Source organism: Triticum aestivum, chromosome 5D (genome assembly GCF_018294505.1).
Source record: "Triticum aestivum cultivar Chinese Spring chromosome 5D, IWGSC CS RefSeq v2.1, whole genome shotgun sequence".
In the NCBI taxonomy this organism is placed as follows: Eukaryota; Viridiplantae; Streptophyta; class Magnoliopsida; order Poales; family Poaceae; genus Triticum; species Triticum aestivum.
Window position 1 is genome coordinate 393,525,601 of NC_057808.1, and position 12,645 is coordinate 393,538,245.

Here is a 12,645-nt window from a genome sequence, read left to right on the forward strand (position 1 = left end):
GTTGCGACAACCAAGTAGAATGGGAAGGGGAAAAGAGGGAGAAAAGCAACCGTGAGTACTCATCCAAAGTACTCACAAGCAAGGATCTACACTACATATGCATGGGTATCTGTGTAAAGGGGCAATATCGGTGGACTGAACTGCAGAATGCCAGAATAAGAGGGGGATAGCTAGTCCTGTCGAAGACTACACTTCAGGCCACCTCCATCTTGCAGCATGTAGAAGATTGTAGATGGTAAGTTCACCAAGTAGCATCGCATAGCATAAACCTACCCTGTGATCCCCTCCTCGTCACCCTGTTAGAGAGCGATCACCGGGTTATATCTGGCACTTGGAAGGGTGTGTTTTATTAAGTATCCGGTTCTAGTTGTCATAAGGTCAAGGTACAACTCCAAGTCGTCCTGTTACCGAAGATCATGGCTATTCGAATAGATAAACTTCCCTGTAGGGGTGCACCACATAACCCAACACGCTCGATCCCATTTGGCCGGGCACACTTTCCTGGGTCATGCCCGGCCTCGGAAGAGCAACACGTCGCAGCCCTACCTAGGCACAACAGAGAGGTCAGCACGCCGGTCTAAATCCTATGGCGCAGGGGTCTGGGCCCATCGCCCATTGCACACCTGCATGTTGCGAGGGCCGCCGGAAGTAGACCTAGCCTAGCAGGCGTTCCAGTCCAATCCGGCACGCGCCGCTCAGTCGCTGAAGTCACGAAGGCTTCGGCTGATACCACGACGTCGAGTGCCCATAACTATCCCCGTGTAGTTGGTTAGTGCGTATAGGCCAGTGGCCAGACTCAGATCAAATACCAAGATCTTGTGAAGCGTGTTATTTGATGTAACCGCGGACGCCGACCAGGGCCAGGCCCACCTCTCTCCTAGGTGGTCTCAACCTGCCCTGTTGCTCCGCCACAAAGTAACAGTCGGGGGCCGTCGGTAACCCAGGCCCACCTCTACCGGGATGGAGCCACCTGCCCCTTCAGCCCCCATCTTCGAACAATATCATAAGTAATGTAACAGTATAAAGTATATAGCATATGCCCGTGATCACCTCCCGAAGTGATCACGGCCCAGTAGTATAGCATGGCAGACGGACAAGAGTGTAGGGCCACTGATGGAACACTAGCATCCTATACTAAGCATTAGGATATCAGGTAAAGGTAACAATTGTAGCAACAATGACAGGATATGCAGCAGAACAGGATTAACTGAAAGCAGTAACATGCTACACTACTCTAATGCAAGCAGTAGAGAGAAGGAATAGGCGATATCTGGTGAACAAGGGGGGGGGGGGCTTGCCTGGTTGCTCTGGCAAGAAGGTGGGATCGTCAACAACGTAGTCGATCGGGCACCAGCAGTGGCGTCAGTCTCGTAGTCTACCGGAGAGAAGAGGGGGAAGAAACAATAAATACGGAGCAAACAAAGGATCACAAAACATAACGAGGTAATACGCGGTGCCATGGGTCATCTAACGCGGGGATAGGTGATACCGGCGAAGGGGGGAAACATCCGGGAAAGTATTCCCGGTGTTTCGCATTGTCGGACAGATGAACCGGAGGGGGAAAGTTGCGTGTTTGCTATGCTAGGGATGTGTGGCGGACGAACGGGCTGCGTATCCAGATTCGTCTCGTCGTTCTGAACAACTTTCATGTACAAAGTATTTTCATCCGAGTTACGGATTATTTTATATCATTTTTCAAAGTTTTAATTCGTTTTCTAAATTTAATTTAATTCGAAAATAAATGTGAATTGCTAGGTGCACCCAACTCTGGTACACAGAAGTGTACCAGAGGGGCTGACATGTGGGACCAGGGGGACCTAGTTGACCAGTCAAACTTTGACTGGTCAAAAGGGGTAGGGCCCCGTGTCATTGTCTGTCTAATTTAACTAACAAATTAATTAGATTAATTTAGGTTTAGTTAATTAAATTAATTAATTAATGAATTAATTATGCGTGAAAATATCTTCCTTTTTCTTTTTTTATTTAAACAGGGCAGGGCCCACTGTTAGTGGCTAACTAGGAGGGGGTTAGTGCTAATCTATCCCCCAATTAGCAGGGGCCTGCCCAATCTGGCAGAGGCGCAGCCGGCAGGGGCTACGCCCGCTCACAGACGGGCGGTCGCCGGCGAGGCAGGCCTGCCGGGCGGAACGACGGCGAGCGGCGCGGCATGGGAGCATGAGGGACGGGCGCGGGGCGGTGTGCGGCGCGACAACGCGCAGGGCAGAGGCGGCGGGGCGAGGCCAGCACGGGCCGGCCGGAGCAGCAAGCGGCAGCCGAAAGCAGCCCCGCGTGGGTGCACGACAGGGCTGCAGCAGGGGGCGCACGAGGCGCTCACCGCGGTGCGCTGGTGTGAGGCGCGGGCGGTGGCGAGCACACGCGCCGCGGGGAGGGGAACGCGAGCGCGCGCGAGCGTGGCGCATGGCTAGGACGAAGCGGGACGGCGGTGAGCGCAGACGGGCGCCGGCGAGATGCGAACGTACGTCGGGGGCAGAAGGGGAGGGGGAGCGCAGCTCACAGCGTTGCCGAGGAGCGAGGGGTCGGCGAGGCCTGGTGTAGGCCGTTGGGGAGGAGGTCGGGGAGGCGACGTGGGTGGCGCCGGCGATGGCGAACGACGTCGGCGTCAGGGCGCTCGGGCGCTGCGTCTCCGGTGACGGTGGCTGGAGCCAGGCACGGGGTAAGGGAGGTGACGAGGCGGTCCGGCGGGGAGGTGGCGTCCGCGAGGTGGTGGCGGGACGAGGCGGCGGTGCCGGGGGCCGCGGCGGCGGCGACGGCGGGGTCGGGCCCCCGAGTGCCTCGATCCAGAATTTGGAGGGGGAAGGAGGGAGACGTGGGGTGGGGATCGTGGGAAGTGGGGACTGGGGTGGTTAGGGTTACGCGGTGTGGGAGGGTTAAGTGGTGGGGTGTGTGCCGGCCCATTCGAGCGGCCGAGGCCAGCTGGGCCACTTGGCCCGGGGGGGTTCCTTCTCCTTTTTTTATTTTTGTTTTGTCTTTTCTTTTTTTATTTATTTTACCTATTGCTGGTTTATTCATTTTAGAGTATTTAAGCATTTTCTAAAAATGTCACTATAATTACCTATGCAACATTTGGTTCACTCCGAACATTTTAGTTTTAATAATTGGAAACTTTTATTGTTTGCTGGATTTTGAATTTGAATTTGAATCGATTTCGAACTAACGTGAGAGTAGCAACAATAATCGAAGTGACATGGCATCATTAGCAGAGGGTTGCTGTAGCTTAATTATCCGGGCGTCACAGTGAGTAGGGATTGCCATGCAACGGATGCACTATAGCTATAAGTGTATGAAAGCTCAAAAGGAAACTAAGTGGGCGTGCATCCAACTTGCTTGCTCACGAAGACCTAGGGCACTTTGAGGAAGCCCATCATTGGAATATACAAGCCAAGTTCTATAATGGAAAATTCCCACTAGTATATGAAAGTGACAACATAGGAGACTCTCTATCATGAAGATCACGATGCTACTTTGAAGCACAAGTGTGGTAAAAGGATAGTAACATTGCCCCTTCTCTCTTTTTCTCTCATTTTTCTCTCTATTTGGGCCTTTTCTCTTTTTTTATGGCCTCTTTTTTTTGTCCGGAGTCTCATCCCGACTTGTGGGGGAATCATAGTCTCCATCATCCTTTCCTCACATGGGACAATGCTCTAATAATGATGATCATCACACTTTAATTACTTACAACTCAAGAATTACAACTCAATACTTAGAACAAAATATGACTCTATGTGAATGCCTCCGGCAGTGTACCAGGATATGCAATGAATCAAGAGTGACATGTATGAAAGAATTATGAACGGTGGCTTTGCCACAAATACGATGTCAACTACATGATCATGCAAAGCAATATGACAATGATGAAGCGTGTCATAATAAATGGAACGATGGTAAAGTTGCATGGCAATATATCTCGGAATGGCTATGGAAATGCCATAATAGGTAGGTATGGTGGCTGTTTTGAGGAAGGTATATGGTGGGTGTATGATACCGGCGAAGGGTGAGTGGTATTAGAGAGGCTAGCAATGGTGGAAGGGTGAGAGTGCGTATAATCCATGGACTCAACATTAGTCATAAAGAACTCACATACTTATTGCAAAAATCTATAAGTCATCAAAACAAAGTACTACACGCATGCTCCTAGGGGAAGGGTTGGTAGGAGTTAACCATCGCGCGATCCCGACCTCCACACATAAGGAAGACAATCAATAAATAAATCATGCTCCAACTTCATCACATAACGGTTCACCATAGGTGCATGCTACGGGAATCACAAACTTCAACACAAGTATTTCTCAATTTCATAATTACTCAACTAGCATGACTTTAATATCACTATCTCCATATCTCAAAACAGTCATCAAGTATCAAACTTCCCATAGTATTCAATGCACTTTCTATGATAGTTTTTATTATACCTATCTTGGATGCCTATTATATTAGGACTAATTTCAACCAAAGCAAAATACCATGCTGTTCTAAAAGACTCTCAAAATAATATAAGTGAAGCATGAGAGATCAATAATTTCTATAAAATAAAACCACCACCGTGCTCTAAAAGATATAAGTGAAGCACTAGAGCAAAAACTATATAGCTCAAAATATATAAGTGAAGCACATAGAGTATTCTAATAAATTCTGAATCATGTGTGTCTCTCTCAAAAGGTGTGTACAGCAAAGATGATTGTGGTAAACTAAAAAGCAAAGACTCAAATCATACAAGACACTCCAAGCAAAACACATATCATGTGGTGAATAAAAATATAGCTCCAAGTAAAGTTACCGATAGATGAAGACGAAAGAGGGGATGCCTTCCGGGGCATCCCCAAGCTTAGGATTTTGAATTTTACCTTGGGGTGCCTTGGGCTTCCCGAAGCTTAGGCTCTTGCCACTCTTTGTTCCATAATCCATCAAATCTTTACCCAAAACTTGAAACTTCACAACACAAAACTCAACAGAAAATCTCATAAGCTCCGTTAGTGAAATAAAACAAACCACCACTTTAAGGTACTGTAATGAACTCATTCTTTATTGGTATTGGTGTTAAACCTACTGTATTCCAACTTATCTATGGTTTATAAGCTCTTTTACTAGCCATAGATTCATCAAAATAAGCAAACAACACACGAAAAACAGAATCTGTCAAAAACAGAACAGTCTGTAGTAATCTGTATCTAACACAAACTTCTGGAACCTAAAAAATTCTACCAAATTAGGAAGTCCTAGATAATTTGTTTATTGATCTACTGCAAAAATAATCAACTGAAAATCACATTTATGTGAATTATGAAAACTAATCTCGTGCGCGTAAAGTTTCTGTTTTTTACAGCAAGATCAAATAACTATCACCGTAGGTTATCCTTACAGTTTCACTTGGCATAGACACTAATTAAAACACAAAAACGAATCTAACCAGAGGCTAGATGAATTATTTATTCCTAAACAGAACCAAAAAGCAAAGAACTAAAATAAAATTGGGTTGCCTCCCAACAAGAGCTATCGTTTAACGCCCCTAGCTAGGCATAAAAACAAGGATAGATCTAGGTTTTGCCATCTTTGGTAGGCAACCCATAAGTGGCTCTCATAATGGATTCATAGGGTAATTTAATATTCTTTCTAGGGAAGTGTTCCATGCCTTTCCTTAACGGAAATTGGAATCTAATATTCCCTTCCTTCATATCAATAATTGCACCAATCGTTCTAAGGAAAGGTCTACCAAGAATAATAGGACATGAAGGATTGCAATCTATATCAAGAACGATAAAATCTATGGGCACATAATTCCTATTTGCAACAATAAGAACATCATTAATTCTTCCCATAGGTTTCTTGATAGTAGAATCCGCAAGGTGCAAGTTTAAAGGGCAATCATCAAATTCACGGAAACCTAGCAAATCACACAAAGTTTTTGGAATCATGGAAACACTAGCACCCAAATCACACAAAGCATAGCGTTCATGATCTTTAATTTTAATTTTAATTGTGGGTTCCCACTCATCATAAAGTTTTCTAGGAATAGAAACTTCCATCTCAAGTTTTTCTTCATAGGATTGCATCAAAGCATCAACGATATGTTTAGTAAAGGCTTTATTTTGACTATAAGCATGAGGAGAATTTAGCACGGGCTGCAACAAGGAAATACAATCTATTAAAGAGCAATTATCATAGTTAAATTCCTTGAAATCCAAAATAGTGGGTTCAATGCTATCTAAAGTTTTGACCTCTTCAATCCCACTTTTACCAATTTTTGCATCAAGATCTAAAAACTCCGAATTATTGGGACGCCTTTTAACTAAAGTTGAATCATCTCCAGTCCCATAATTATCAAGATTCATATTGCAAAACAAATATTTAATAGGGGACACATCAATAACTTTTAGATCTTCATCTTTGTTCTCATAAAAACTAGAAGAACACGCCTTTACAAAGCAATCTTTCTTAGCACGCATTCTAGCGGTTCTTTCTTTGCACTCATCAATGGAAATTCTCATGGCTTTGAGAGACTCATTGATATCATGCTTAGGTGGAATAGATCTAAGCTTTAAAGAATCAACATCAAGAGATATTCTATCCACGTTCCTAGCCAATTCATCAACTTTAAGCAATTTTTCTTCAAGCAAGGTGTTGAAATTCTTTTGTGAATTCATAAACTCCTTAACACGAGTCTCAAAATCAGAGGGCATCTTATTAAAATTTCCATAAGAATTGTTGTAGGAATTACCATAATTATTAGAGGAATTACTAGGGAACAGCCTAGGATTAAAGTTTCCTCTATACGCGTTGTTACCAAAATTATTCCTACCAACAAAATTCACATCCATAGATTCATTATTATTCTCAATCAAAGTAGACAAAGGCATATCATTAGGATCAGAAGAAACACTCTTATTAGCAAACAATTTCATAAGTTCATCCATCTTTCCACTCAAAACATTAATTTCTTCAATCGCATGAACCTTTTTACTAGTAGATCTTTCAGTGTGCCATTGAGAATAATTAACCATAATATTATCTAGGAGTTTAGTAGCTTCTCCTAAAGTGATTTCCATAAAAGTGCCTCCCGCGGCCGAATCTAAAAGATTTCTAGAAGCAAAATTCAATCCGGCATAATTTTTTTGTATAATCATCCACAAATTCAAACCATGAGTAGGGCAATTACGTATCATCAATTTCATCCTCTCCCAAGCTTGTGCAACATGTTCATGATCAAGTTGCTTAAAATTCATAATATCGTTTATAAAAGAGATGATCTTAGAGGGAGGAAAATACTTAGAGATAAAAGCATCTTTGCACTTATTCCAAGAATCAATACTATTTTTAGGCAAAGACAAAAACCAAGTTTTAGCGCGATGTCTAAGCGAAAACGGAATTAGCTTCAATTTAACAATATCATTGTCCACATCTTTCTTCTTTTGCATATCACACAAATCAACAAAGTTATTTAGATGGGTAGCGACATCTTCACTAGGAAGGCTGGCGAATTGATCTTTCATGACAAGATTCAACAAAGCAGCATTAATTTCACAAGATTTAGCATCGGTAAGAGGAGCAATCGGAGTGCTAGGAAAATCATTGTTGTTGGTATTGGAAAAGTCACACAATTTAGTATTGTCTTGAGCCATCGTGACAAGCAAGCAATCCAACACACAAGCACACAAGAAGCGAGCGAAAAAGAGGCGAACGAAAAAGAGGGCGAATAAAACGGCAAGGGTGAAGTGGGGGAGAGGAAAATGAGAGGCAAATGGAAAATAATGTAATGCGAGGGATAAGAGTTTGTGATGGGTACTTGTGTATGTCTTGACTTGTGCGTAGACTCCCCGGCAACGGCGCCAGAAATCCTTCTTGCTACCTCTTGAGCACAGCGTTGGTTTTCCCTTGAAGAGGAAAGGGTGATGCAGCAAAGTAGCGTAAGTATTTCCCTCAGTTTTTGAGAACCAATGTATCAATCCAGTAGGAGGCCACGCTCAAGTCCCTCGTACCTACACAAAAAAATAAGAACCTTGCAACCAACGCGATAAAGGGGTTGTCAAGCCCTTCACGGCCACTTGCAAAAGTGAGGTCTGATAGAGATGATAAGATAATATTTTTGGTATTTTTATGATAAAGACTGAAAGTAAAGAAAGCAAAATAAACGGTAATGGAAATTGCTAGTTGACGGGAGATTAATATGAGGGAGAATAGACCCGGGGGCCATAGGTTTCACTAGTGGCTTCTCTCAAGATAGCATAAGTATTACGGTGGGTGAACAAATTACTGTCGAGCAATTGATAGAATTGAGCATAGTTATGAGAATATCTAGGCATGATCATGTATATAGGCATCATGTCCGCGACAAGTTAGACCAACTTCTTCCTGCATCTACTACTATTACTCCACACATCGACCGCTATCCAGCATGCATCTAGAGTATTAAGTTCATAAGAATAGAGTAACACATTAGGTAAGATGACATGATGTAGAGGGATAAACTCAAACAATATGATATAAACCCCATCTTTTTATCCTCGATGGCAACAATACAATACGTGTCGTTTCCCTTTCTGTCACTGGGATCGAGCAACGCAAGATTGAACCCAAAGCTAAGCACTTCTCCCATTGCAAGAAAGATCAATCTAGTAGGCCAAACCAAACTGATAATTCGAAGAGACTTGCAAAGATAACCAATCATACATAAAAGAATTCAGAGGAGAATCAAATATTGTTCATAGATAATCTTGATCATAAACCCACAATTCATCGGATCTTGACAAACACACCGCAAAAGAAGATTACATCGAATAAATCTCCAAGAGAATCAAGGAGAACTTTGTATTGAGATCCAAAGAGAGAGAAGAAGCCATCTAGCTAATAGCTATGGACCTGAAGGTCTGAGGTAAACTACTCACACATCATCAGAGAGGCTATGGTGTTGATGTAGAAGCCCTCCGTGATCAATGCCCCCTCCGGCGGAGTGCCGGAAAAGGCCCCAAGACGGGATCTCACAGGTACAGAAGGTTGCGGCGGTGGAAATAGGGTTTCATGGTGCTCCTGGATGTTATCGAGGTACGTAGGTATATATAGGAGGAAGAAGTAGGTCGGTGGAGCTACGAGGGGCCCATGAGGGTGGGGGGCGCGCCCAAGGGGGCGCCTCCCTGCCTCTTGGCCTCCTTGTTGATTTCTTGACGTCCACTCCAAGTCCTCTGGATCACGTTTGTTCCAAAAATCAGGTTCCCGAAGGTTTCATTCCGTTTGGACTCCATTTGATATTCCTTTTCTGCGAAACACTGAAATAGGCAAAAAAAAAACAGCAATCTGTGCTGGGCCTCCGGTTAATAGGTTAGTCCAAAAAATAATATAAAAGTGTATGATAAAGCCCATTAAACATCCAAAACAGATAATATAATAGCATGGAACAATCAAAAATTATAGATACGTTTGAGATGTATCAAGCTAGTAGATATGGGATATGGTAATTGATGACTTTTAGCACACTGACATGAATCACAAATAGTTTCAATATTGCGCTCACCAACAAATGGGAGCTTATTTTTCGTAAGTATCTTTTCAACCAAAGAAAAAGAGGCATGTCCTAAGTGATCGTGCCATCGTGTGGACGAAAGCTTGATAGCACCACAAGCTTGTTTATTGAATCTTCTAAACTCCGGAATCAACGGGTAGAGCCCTCGAACACATCTACCTCGATAGAGAACTTTCTTCGTTGCCTGATCCTTGATCAAAAAGAAATAAGGATGAAACTCGAGAAAAACATGATTGTCAATGGTGATTCTATGAACGGATAGAAGATTTTTGTGGGCACTAGGAACATGCAAAATTCTTTTGAGATGTATTTTTCGACTAGGGGTATTAAAAATTGAATGACCAATGTGACGTATACCCATACTTTCACCACTGGCCGTGTGGATTTGATCCTTGCCACGATATTTCTCCTTCATGGTGACCTTATCGAGCTCGTTGGTGATGTGGTTGGTGGCGCCGCTGTTAACGTACCAGTTCGTGTCAATCCCATAGGAGCCATTGGCAGCTGCATCAACCTTTTCTTCATCTTGCGAGGAGTCACCATCATCTTCCTCGTAGCGGTACCAACAGTCCTTCGCCGTATGACCAGGCTTGCCACAAATTTGGCAGTGAGGCAAGTCCGGGCGAGATCTGTTGGAGCCGCCGCCACGACGCCCTTTTGAGCTGCCGGAGCGTCCGCCGCCGTGAGCGTTGGAGTTGCCGCCACCGCCGGATCCGAACCTCCCCTTGCCACGAGAGGAGGCATGAGAGCGAGAGCAGCCGGCGCGGCCTCTGGAGACGGAGTTGGCCGGTGACTTGAAGCCGCCACCGGAGCCGTGGTACTGCGCCATGCGCTGATCAAAATTGCTAAGCATGGCAAAGAGCTCGTCAAGGGTTACCGGAGTGACGCGGGCATCCAAGGCAGAGACGAGAGGCTGGTAATCTTGGTCCAGCCCGTGGATGATGTAGGACATGAGCTCATCATCCTGGATGGGTTTTCCCGCCGCGGCGAGCTCATCGGCGAGGCCCCTCATGGCGGCGAAGTAGGAGGCCACCGATTGATTTCCCTTCTGCGCGTTAATCAGCGCCGTGCGGATGTTGTTGACGCGGCTGAGTGACTGCGATGAGAACATGCTCTCCAGCGCCACCCAGAGTTCCCGCGCCGTGGTGATCATGGTCACCGTGACGAGCACCTCCTTGGAGAGGTTTTGGAGCAGGTATCCAAGGACCTTCTGGTCCTCCCTCACCCAGAGCGGATGGAGAGGGTTCGGCCTGGAGGTTTCCTTCCCGGCTGCATCCTTGGTGACGAGGGTTTTGGCTGGCTCGGTTGCCGTGCCGTCGACGTAGTGGAAGACGCCGGCGCCCCACAGCTGTGGTATGATCTGTGTCCGCCACAGAACGTAGTTGGTGAGGGAGAGTTTCTCCGGGACTCCACCGCTAAGCGTTGGCTGGAAGGAGGAGGTAGGGGAAGACATGGCTGCGCACTTTGGTGTAGATGGATTAGCTAGGGTTTAATGGAAGAAGATGGCTCTGTATACCATGTGCGACTTGCGGTAAACGTCTTGCCTTTCCTGGCCGGACATGTTGCGTGTTAAATAGCTGGGTTGCAAGCCCGGATATGCGTACAAGTTGTTGGAGTACATCTTGGAGAGAAAGAATGCTAGGGATAAGAAGATAAAGATTACAAAGTGTCCTAGCTAACTAACTACTCCACGGTTGATCCTCCTCCTTGTGATACATGCATCTCCTTGTTGTACACGCAGCAACAATATCATGTTTGACACTAACATTGTTGGTATATTTAGATTAAGCCTCAGTTTGGATACAGTAAGATTGTTGATACGGAGCATCATCGTGCACAGTCTCCAGTCACCATGCAATCTCGTTATGGTTCACTTGCTGAAAACACCCATATTTCTGAACAGACGCAATACAGAGCAAGTTCCTGAACCCATTTTGAATCACTAATGTTCTTGGTCAGTTTGAGTTGGAATGTCCTTAGTATTTTGGGTATTAAATCGTATGGTTGATGCTTGATGATGCTGCCATGTTCTTTTCTAGTAAATCAGTCAGTCTTTGATGTAGTGTAAAACGTTTAGGAATAGCAGCTGAAAACATGAGATGTACAACGAGCCAGGTAGCTCAAGATAATTGCTTAAAAACAAGAGCACTGCACCAGTAAACCAACAATGCAAACTCATGGCACCAGTCAACATTTGCTCTAAGTCACTAATTTTCACAGCATCCAAATCATACATCTGGACTTGCCCGCCCCTACAAAAGTCCTCCCAAAAGCTAGAGGTAGGTCAGTCGGGCAAAGCTAGAGATTTGGGTGTGCAACGATCTTGACAACAACCCACCACAATGGACTTGGCATTACATCTTCAACAACTATTGTCTGCAGATGGTTAAATGGTTCGAAATCACCATGTACTATCTATGCAAAGATATGTTTATCCTACAAGTTCTCAAGGATTAGTCGGACTAGATCGCTGGATATATCACCCCCATGACTCAGTGATCCCCTACATTCGAAAAGCCTCCACCCCGCGGCCGCCTCCTACACCCTCCCCTCCCCTCGCCACCACCAGAAGGCGCCGCCGGGCGAAGCCCGGTGTGCGTAAGCATCGGCGGGGCCCCTTTCCCCCTCTTGGCGTATGGCTGCAGCGCGAGATGCGACAGCGCGGCGGAGGCGTGGCACTGATGCAGGGCGGCGTCCAGACGACGGCGTGAGCGGGCGGCCAGGCCGTGGTGGCTGCACGTGGGGTTGGCTCCGGGGCAATGGCGCGGGCACAGATCCAACGCGAATCTGGTCCTGCGGGCGCGGTCTCGGCCTCCCCTGGTCGGCCGACGGGTCTTGGTGGGGGCTTCTCCTTGCTGTGATCTGGGAGCGGCGGCCTGGATCATCTAGATCCCGACAGGGATGGCGGCGGTCCATGCACAAGAGATGGAGGTTCTTCTAACAGATCTGGGTGAAAACCTGCTATCGGCTATTGCCAAGGCTGGCGGTGGTGGCGCTGTCTGTGTCTTTCCCTTCATGAAGGCATCGCCGTGGAGAAGTTCAAGGCCACTCTCTGCTACCTCTGGGAGAAACGCTAGATCAATAGATCGGATGACGGCAGCTCTCTGGTCTCGTTC

At 45.7% G+C, this 12,645-nt stretch overlaps 1 pseudogene; it reads right to left on the reverse strand.

The window, feature by feature from the left end:
* Positions 1-10,363: 10,363 nt before the first annotated feature.
* Positions 10,364-10,502, reverse strand: LOC123126401 (uncharacterized; annotated as a pseudogene).
* Between the last annotated feature and the right edge of the window lie 2,143 nt (positions 10,503-12,645).